Here is a 9,959-nt window from a genome sequence, read left to right on the forward strand (position 1 = left end):
AGAATCGATTATTCTCTCACAGTATGTAAGAGATCATTGTAACTATTCCCAGAAGTGTCATTTATGATTCTCTCCACTAAACACTTCCCTGCTCCGCTGAAAAAGTCTACTTAATAGCATCACCTTTCAAAAACAATTCAGAAATCACTCAAGAAAACATTTTCTCTGAAGTAGAAAAAAAAACCTCTTTGAGAATACGTTTATAAAAAGATCTTACTATTTTATGGTATTCTGGTCTTCCGTGTGCAGGACCAGACATTTTGCCTGGCAGGTGAAGAAAGTGTATCAATCTTTGTCCTTTTGTGTTGTTTTTGCAAGTTCCTCCTTGCTCTGAGACACGGGTGCTACTTCTGCACTACTGCTTTTGCTCTCTGCTGAACTGAAGAGGAAAAGAATTGTAAATAGGACTGTCTTATACCCGTGTACATTGCCAACAATCAAATACTGCTTCACTTGTGGGGATGAGTTGTAACCTAAAGGCATAAAAGCTGATAGTGAAAAGTTAGACCAGAGGCACCAGCTACTGAAAATTCTGCCCAAGGGGATATGAGTGGTGTTTTGCTCTCATGCCAAGGCATTGTTTTAAAATCACAAACAGAAAGCTTCACAATCCAAGACAAATCTAAATGTTAGCGTTATTCAGTCTTTGTATTGATTGTTGTGTGAATTCGAGACAGGATCAGCAATCTATAGGCACTAAATCCTGGATTCAAAGTATCATGTTATCCCCCAAATAACAGGTATCACAGATACCCATCTCGTGTGATTACAAAATTCAAATATATCTGGTAACTTTTTTTCTTCATAAGTAGCAAGTTTAAGGTATGATAGAATTTGGGTGGTAATATTTTCTTACAAAACTGTTGCTCAAAACGCATGTTCTACAGTTTAATAATGTATAACGATTCTGTCAGAGAAAGCAAGCCCTTAGCTTTCTTTTGAAAGCACCTGAGATGTTAGCTATTGAAGGCTGTCTTTATTTATGCAGAAGTATAAATACATCACGTTAAAACAAGAAACCTCATCGTGACAACTGCAGGGCTCAGAGGATCAAAACTGTTCCAGAAATAGAAGCATAAAGCTCAATTTGAGAAAGTAGTTTCCTATTTCTTAAAGCTTGAGTCAATTAGCCTATGTGTTCTGGAAAATTCTTGCTCTAAAGTGACAGACTACTGAGTACTTTGAAGAAGAGTGTGGTGTAGTTCAAAGAGCCTAGGAGGATTTGGTAGGCTCAGGCTCAGCTGCATTTCTACCATTTACTGACCGAGTCACCTTGGACAAGCCATTATATTGCTCTTTGCCACATTTGGAAAATGGCAATAATAATATCCACCTCACAGAATAATTGTGATGATCAGAGATAATGTACGCTATAAAACACATTATAATGTACTATATAAACACAAATTACTATAGATGATTTTTGTACTGAATATACTGAATGGAATTCTACAATATTTAAGACATTTCCATTAGTGCCTATGTGACTAATTATCAGGAAAATCAGTGTTACTGGCTTGGGGGGGCTTTTCAGCAGCAGATTAATAACACCTTACATTTATACAAACTTTACAGTTTACAACATGTTTTTCATTTTCTTTATCTCATTTTAATTCAACTACAACCTGTGAAGTAGTCGGTACTGTAATCATGACCATTTTAAAGGAAAGGAATCTAAGAGTCAGAGGTTAAGAAATTTGTTCAAGGTTAGCTGGATAGTAGACAACAAAGAGTGATTTGGGCTCAATTTGCTGACTGCGAATCAAGAATGTTATTTTCTCTACTGCACACACTCTAATTATGTTAGAGCAAAGTATTTTAGAGGTAGATTCACAAAAGCTAATCAGGTATGCTGACAGCATGTTTCTGTGCCCAATCTGGGAGCAATTCTTGGTTCTGGATCAGACATCCAGAGAACAACAGATAAGGCCTGTGTACTCGGTGGGAGGGGTGTGATGATACAGGAATCGATTTCACTGAACTCTAATGCTATGGTGACATCAGGGCCACTACGAAAATTCAGGACATCATGGGTTCATTAGAAAAAGCCAGTCCTTCCTCCAGACGGATGGCTCTCCCCCACTTCCCCACCCTGGCAGCCAGGACCACGGCGCTTAAGGAAGGAGCCCCTGTCAGGCGCTTCCATGCAAAACCACAGCCTGCACAAGCCTAGCTGCAGGCACTGGCTGGGTCACTGCTTTGCTGGGCTTCAGACTACGAAACCTGCTTACCTTCAGCAGCTCTTCTGATCAAAGCGAGCCTTGTGTTCCCCAGGCTCCTTTTTATGTAAAACCGCCCTTCACTTTAATAGAGGAAAGCACAGAGGTTATGTTTCAAACAGCTGGATGATCTATAATTTCTGCCCTAGCAGCAAACTAGGAAGAAGAGTCATTTCAAACTAATGCAGAAGATAAAAATTTCCTCTTTTATCAAGTGTTCTTTCTGTAACCGAGGACTGAATTTGGAGTCAGTGTTGGGAAAATGATGCATTCTTCAATCTCATCGTATCTGCACTGCAGCCAATCAACACAAGTAAGTGGTGAACTGGGCCACTCCCCTATACTGGTCCTTTAGGAAGTACCAGGGCAGCTGAGTAGAGAATTGGGGAGATGCTAAAAGACGAGGACATCTACTGATCTGTCAGCATTATGTTTACCATCATAACGGTAAACATAATGGTGATCATCCACTAACTCTTAGACAATGCAAAGCCACTTCCGGTTACAATAACATCTGGTCCAGGGGTTTGTTATCTTTCTGCAACTTCTTTTTCTATTTAAGTCTACATTTGGTGTTTAAGTGAATTTCTTTACGTAAAATCAGTGTTAATTCGCTCAGCACCCCTACCTCTCTGAAGACAGCTCTAGCCGTCAGACCTGATTTCCCGTACCCATGTACAAATACCAGCATGTGCTCAGTGAATGAGCTGGCGGATCCCTGCTGAGGGGTAGACATTTTACATGTTGGCTAGACAGGCAACAGCAAACTATCTTTAACAAGGAGACTATTTGGCTATAAAGCCCCAAAGAAAATGATTACTCATGGATGCAACCGTTCACAGTCATTGACAAGGTACATGCTAGTACTGCAGACAAAGTCAGTTCTTTCAACAGTAAATGACAATAAAAACTTAAGAATTTATCATCAGCAAACTCCTTTACAGCAAGACTTTGACTCCTCAGTAACAACTTCTAATAAATGTTCCCTGAAAGAATCATCTACAATTTCCTTCTCCACTTCCTTACTTCCCATATACTCTACTAAACGGATTTTTAAAATATGAAATTATAAACATAAGGAAGATGTAGTACTTACTACCAAGCTCTACTGAACAAGTTTCTATCTATACTTCAGGCTTTGTTTTTATTTTTATTTTTGCAATACGCGGGCCTCTCACTGTTGTGGCCTCTCCCGTTGCGGAGCACAGGCTCCGGACGTGCAGGCCCAGCGGCCATGGCTCACGGGCCCAGCCGCTCCTCGGTATGTGGGATCCTCCCAGACCGGGGCACGAACTCATGTCCCCTGCATCGGCAGGCGGACTCTCAACCACTGCGCCACCAGGGAAGCCCCCAGGCTTTGTTTAAGCATTAAAGCAGTGCTGATACAGTTGAAATATCCTGTACCCTCCTTAATCTTATTCTTTCTTCCTCACCACTACCCAGAACTTGATATTTATTGTTTCTATATGTTTCTAAATTCTGCAGATGTCAGTAACCATAAAGAATACATAATATTATTTTATTTTAATACTTTACATAAGGTATCATACTGCAGGTATCCTACAGCTTGCCTTTTTCTTTCAAAATTATTTAAGATTTATCTATATATGGGGCTTGTATTAATATTATTATTTGCTTGTATTAATATTATTATTTCCAGTCATGCATATTTCAATACCTTTATTTTTCAAGCATTGTGTGTGGTCTAGTTTTAGGTGTGTCACTGGTAAGTGGCACGACTCTATTTTTTAATCACTCTGTAGGTGAGTTCACACCAGCTCTTAAAAGCATGTGCCAGACCACCTGGCTCCTCGTCCTGGCCCTTTCACTCATCTCTGTGTGGCCCTTTGCAATTTCCTTTCTCTCTCCATACCACAATTTTCTCATCTGTAAAAAAGCTGAGGATAGTATTAGTACCTCATCATAGGATTATTGTGGGAATTAAATAAGATAAAGTTCTTGAACAGTGCCTGGTATGTAGTGGGCACTCAGTAATTGTTAGCTATTTAAAATTTTTGTATGTGTAATTAATGATGTGTTTGGTCTCATTTCTACCATTATTTTGTGTTTTCTTTTTACCATCCTTTTTCCTTTGTTTACTATCTCTTTTCTTATTATTCTCTTTTTACTTCCCCTGTTTCTGAATGATCTATGCACTGTATTTCTATTGTTTAGTAATTATACTTAAGATTTTTACTGCTCTATTGAAATATAAGTAATTTACAGTTTGATAAGTTTTGACATGTGTACACCCCTGAAGCCATCAAATTAAGCAACATAATTAATATTTCCATCACTCCTGTTTTGTAACTGTGTTTTCTTTGATTCTTTGTCTATTTTGTATCCATTAACTACAGGACTAAAGCAACAGCCAAAGTAGTTTATATCTCCTGTGTGATCCAGAGTCCATATTCTGACCCACTCTCTTGTCTAACTCTCATACACCAAGCCAAAAATTCCTCTGCTCTAAATCAACCCAGGACCAGGTACCAGACAAGTAGCAACAGCCCCCATGCCCTGAAGCCCACCAGAATTATTTAAATTAGCCAACCCTAAGCTGTTTCCCCTGACCTGCCTTGCCTTTCCCACAGAAACCCCACTAAAGGCTGTGGCCTAGGCTTTCCTTCCTCCTTTCTGCCTCCTGACCAAACCTGGCACTCCCCCATGTGGCCCTGAGTGGCCTGGCATGCCCCCTTCTCTTGGTAAATGTAAGTAATAAACTTTTCTTTCAGTGGCATCGACGTCTCTGTGTCATCACTCAGTCACTTCCGTCAATTAAAATCCCATGGTTCAAATTGATACGTTCCGCCACAAGTTGCCCCATGCCCCTGGCAATTCCTCTCTTCTTATTCCTCCTCCCCTACTTCCTAGGCAAGCACTGGTTTGTTTTCTGTCAGTAGAGATTAATTTTTATTTTATTTATTTATTTATTTATATATATATTTTTGCTGTACGCGAGCCTCTCACTGTTGTGGCCTCTCCCGTTGCGGAGCACAGGCTCCGGACGTGCAGGCTCAGCGGCCATGGCTCACGGGCCCAGCCGCTCCGTGGCATGTGGGATCCTCCCGGACCGGGGCACGAATCCGTGTCCCCTGCATCGGCAGGCGGACTCTCAACCACTGCGCCACCAGGGAAGCCCGAGATTAATTTTTAAAGAATTTTTAAAGAATTTTATATAAATAGTCATACATTATGTATTCCTGTGCCTGAATTCTTTCTTTCAGAAAATTATTTTGAATTCATTCTTGTTATTGTATATATCAAAAGATTATTCCCTTTATTTTGCTGAGTAGTTTTCCCTTACATGGATATATAAGTTTGTTTATTCACTCACCTCTTGATGGACATTTGTGTTGTTTCCAGTTTGCAGCTATTTTAAATAAAATTGCTCTGTCATTCATGTACAAGTTTTCATGTGGACATATGCTTTCATTTCTCTTGAGTAAATAACTAAGAGATAAGTGCCTGTGTTTTATGGCAGGTATATATAGGTAACTTTTAAGGAAACTGACAATTTTCCAAAGTGGTTATTTCATTTTACATTCCCAACATCAAGATATAAGAGTTACAGTTGCTCTGCAATCCTCACCAACATTTGGTATGGCGTGTCTTTTTAAATTTTGCCATTTTAGGAGCTATGCAGTGATATCTTATTATAACCATGGATTACCTTAGTTGTATCTTTTAAAATAAAAAGTAGTTATTTGTAGAAATAACTAATAATTAAATAAAGGAACATTAAAAATATATTTGTACTCATCATTATTTTTTGCTCCCATGTCTTTCCTCAGCCTTAATTTTTCTCCTTGCTGAAATATATCCTTTAATAATCCTATTAATGAGGTTCTGTGGGTGGTAAATTCTCTTAGTCTGTATGTCTCTTTATTTTGCTCTATCTTGAATGACGGTTTAGCTGGTACTAAGCACTTTGAATATCATCTTCTGGTCTCTGTTGTTACTGATGAGAAGTGTACTGTCAGTCTATTGTCATTTTTTTGTAGGTTATCTGTCTTTTCTTTCTGGCAGCTTTTAAGACTATCTCTTTATTTTTCACACTCTGCAGGTTTACTATGATGTGTCCAGATGTGAATTTATCTTTAGTGACACTGTTCAGAATAGATAACACTCTTCTGATGTAGGAACTTTCTTTGATTCTGCAAAATTCTCAGTTATTTCTCTTCAAATATTGCTTTTCTGTCTGCCCCTTCATTTTTTCCTCCAGAACTCCTGTTAGAACATGTAGTTGCTTAATCTGTTTTCTATTTCCTTTAACTGCTTTTTTTTACATCTTTATTGGAGTATAATTGCTTTACAATGTTGTGTTAGTTTCTGCTGTATAACAAAGTGAATCAGCTATATGTATACATATATCCTCTCCCTCTTGCATCTCCCTCCCACCCTCCCTATCCCACCCCTCCATTTTGAGTTGTTGGTGGGAATATAAATTGATACAGCCACTATGGTGAACAGTATGGAGGTTCTTTAAATAACTAAAAATAGAATTCCCATACAACCCAGCAATCCCATTACTGGGCATATACCCTGAGGAAACCATAATTCAAAAAGAGTCATGTATCACAATGTTCATTGCAATAGCCAGGAAATGGAAGCAACCTAAGTGTCCATTGACAGATGAATGGATAAAGAGATGTGGCACATATATACAATGGAATATTACTCAGCCATAAAAAGAAATGAAATGGAGTTATTTGTAGTGAGGTGGATGGACCTAGAGTCTGTCATACAGAGTGAAGTAAGTCAGAAGGAGAAAAACAAATACCATATGCTAACACATATAAATGGAATCTAAAAGAAAATGGTCATGAAGAACCTAGGGGCAGGACAGGAATAAAGACGCAGACCTACTAGAGAACGGACTTGAGGACACGGGGAGGGGGAAGGGTAAGCTGGGACGAAGTGAGAGAGTGGCATGGACATATATACTTTACCAAACGTAAAATAGCTACGTAGTGGGAAACAGCTGGATAGCTCAGGGAGACCAGCTCGATGCTCTGTGACCACCTAGAGGGGTGGGATAGGGAGGGTGGGAGGGAGACACAAGAGGGAGGGGACACGGGGATATATGTATATGTATAGCTGATTCACTTTGTTATACAGCAGAAACTAACACACCATTGTAAAGTAATTATTCTCCAGTAAAGATGTTAAAAAAAAGGCAAAAAAAAAAAAAAAAGGTGGGACAGAAGATTTTCAATAGGAGGAAATCAGAGGGCCTAGATTTTGTTATAGATAGAGGAGATGGTGGGCTTCAATGTTAGAAGACAAATAATCAATAGAAATCATGGAATAACAATTTCCAGATGAAATTAGTGCATGTACTCTTTAGAAAGAAGTTCAATACCCACTGAGAAATTGATGAGTCTGCTCAGAGAAGAAAGGGAATTTTATTTGTATTGCATACGTATTACAAAACCTGTAGCTTGTTTTTAGGAATGACAATATAATTGGCCTCACTTTGGGAGAAATTCCACAAATAAAGAAATACTAATCTAATAAAAAAAATGGAGATGAGGGAGTAGGCCATTTGGGCATGGGAGAAAGAGCATTTCAGAAGGAGGGAACAGCAAGTCCCTCCTTAGGAGGAGAACCTGCCTTGTGGGTTTGAGGAACAGCAAGGAGTCTAGTGTGGCTGAAGCACAGCATAGGTGGCAGAGTAATAGGAGATAAGGTTAGAGAGGTCACAAGAGCTGCAGGTGATGGCCAGGGAGCCAGATTCTATAGAGTTTAGGCTGTAAATACATGGGCCTCTAATCTGAGATGGGGAGGGGGCAGTTATGAGCAAAGGAGTAACATGACCTAATTTACATTGTAGGAGGATCAATCTGGCTGCTGTGTTGAGTCAGTCAGGGAGACCAGTTAGGCTAGAAGTGATACTGAAATTCACGACCCTTCAAAGGAACTCACAGAATTAGAATTTCATATGGCTGTTTGTATTTGTGACTGGTGATGAGTTCTTGAGACACCTGACTAACTAAAACATTAGCCACATGAACTGTGCTTGAGAAGATTAACCTTTAAATAGGGAATTCTCAGTTCTGCACCTCTGAGAGAGGCGAGATTGCCTAGATAACTCATAAGGATAGAAAAGCAAAAATAAACATCAAAACACACTTTAAAGACTGCTAATATTAGGAAGCAGCAACTATGACTTTGCATTATCTGCAGAAAAAAACCTAAATACAGATGAGTAAGATGAATCTCTCAGGGACATTTTTCTTTAGCAGTGAAGATGAACAGAGAAGAGGGAGAACAGAACAGCTTCAGAGGAATATATATGTGTGTATGTATATATATTACTAATTACTAATAACACTGATATCCTATTTGAGAACTTGCAGTGTGCTTTCACATACATTATTTCATGTTATTCAAATGATCTTGTAAGTTTACATAACCTGTAAATGGCTAAGGCTGGGCTTCTCACTTTTGGCTCCAGATCCCATGATGGTTATACCCACTACATCATTTACATCCCTGCAGAGCTCGAAACACACTTATCCTATAACATCTGTAACTACAAATTAAAAATGAAACACTGAAAGAAAGCCAATCTGCCTCATAAAAATTCTCCACTTTCAGGAAGTTAAGGACCTCCCTGTGTTCGCTGAATTGTCTCTGTGTCAAACTGAAATTAGAGATCAACCAAAAATGCTTAATGATGCCCATGTAGGTGTGACAAAGATTTGGAGGTATGTTATCTTGCTTACATTAGCATTGGAAGTCTCTTAGAAAGTTATCTCTAGTATTAAAAAACTAAAGAACTCTTGAGCATTCTGAAATATGAAGGCTTTTTACAGTGGATATACAACAGGTTTGAAAAGGATGCTTTACCAAAAACTCTGTTAATAAAAGAGTAAAGCAAATAAAGGGGCACTCCATTTACCTAAACTTGTAACCAGTATTAACCTTCTCTTTCTAATATAAACCTTAAATTGGTTGCTTTGCTGCACCTAGTTTGATAAGTTGTTTTTATTATCAGTTAGGAAATTTAAAACATTTTTACTTGATGTTTTTCTTTGATCCATGGATTAAAGGTGCTATCAACTTCCTTGCCATACTCATTCTGTCTTCCTCACCTGTCACTGTGGTCAAAAGAACTTCATCTTTCCAGTTGTTCTAGCCAAAAATCACCCCTTACTTCTCCCTTTCGTACAACACATATCGAACCCTGACAGCTTCAAAGTATATCCAGAATTCGTTCAGTCCTATAGCTTTGGTCCAAGTCATCGCTATTTTTTGCCTAGGTTATTGCCATGCACTAATTGGTCTCCACACTTTCAGACTTTGTCCCTCTAAAAATTGTCACTCTTCAACCTAAACCCTCCAATGATCCTACATGATCTGGATTCCCACACCAGTTCACTGTGCACCAGCCACACTGGCTTCCAAAATACCAAGTGGGCTCTCACCTTAGGACCTTAGCACTGGCTGTTCCCTCTGCACAGAAGCTCCTTCTCCAGTACCAAATCATTGATTTCTCTAAGCTGAGGATATCCAGAATAAGAAGCACCTTGTATTTGCAAAGTTACTTCCTGTATTTTATTTGATTCTTACCATTACCAGAAGAGTTCCCACGTTTTTCCTGAAAGTTTAAAAGAATGTCCCAAATCAACCCTTAATACTGAAGACACGGAATCAGTACCAAAGTGTATCTGAATATGTTTGCTTTAACGTATCCTTCTGCTATAAATAGGCAACAATTCCCAACAAAAGATCAAG

The sequence above is a fragment of the Hyperoodon ampullatus genome (assembly GCF_949752795.1).
Source record: "Hyperoodon ampullatus genome assembly, chromosome: 12".
Taxonomy (NCBI): domain Eukaryota; kingdom Metazoa; phylum Chordata; class Mammalia; order Artiodactyla; family Ziphiidae; genus Hyperoodon; species Hyperoodon ampullatus.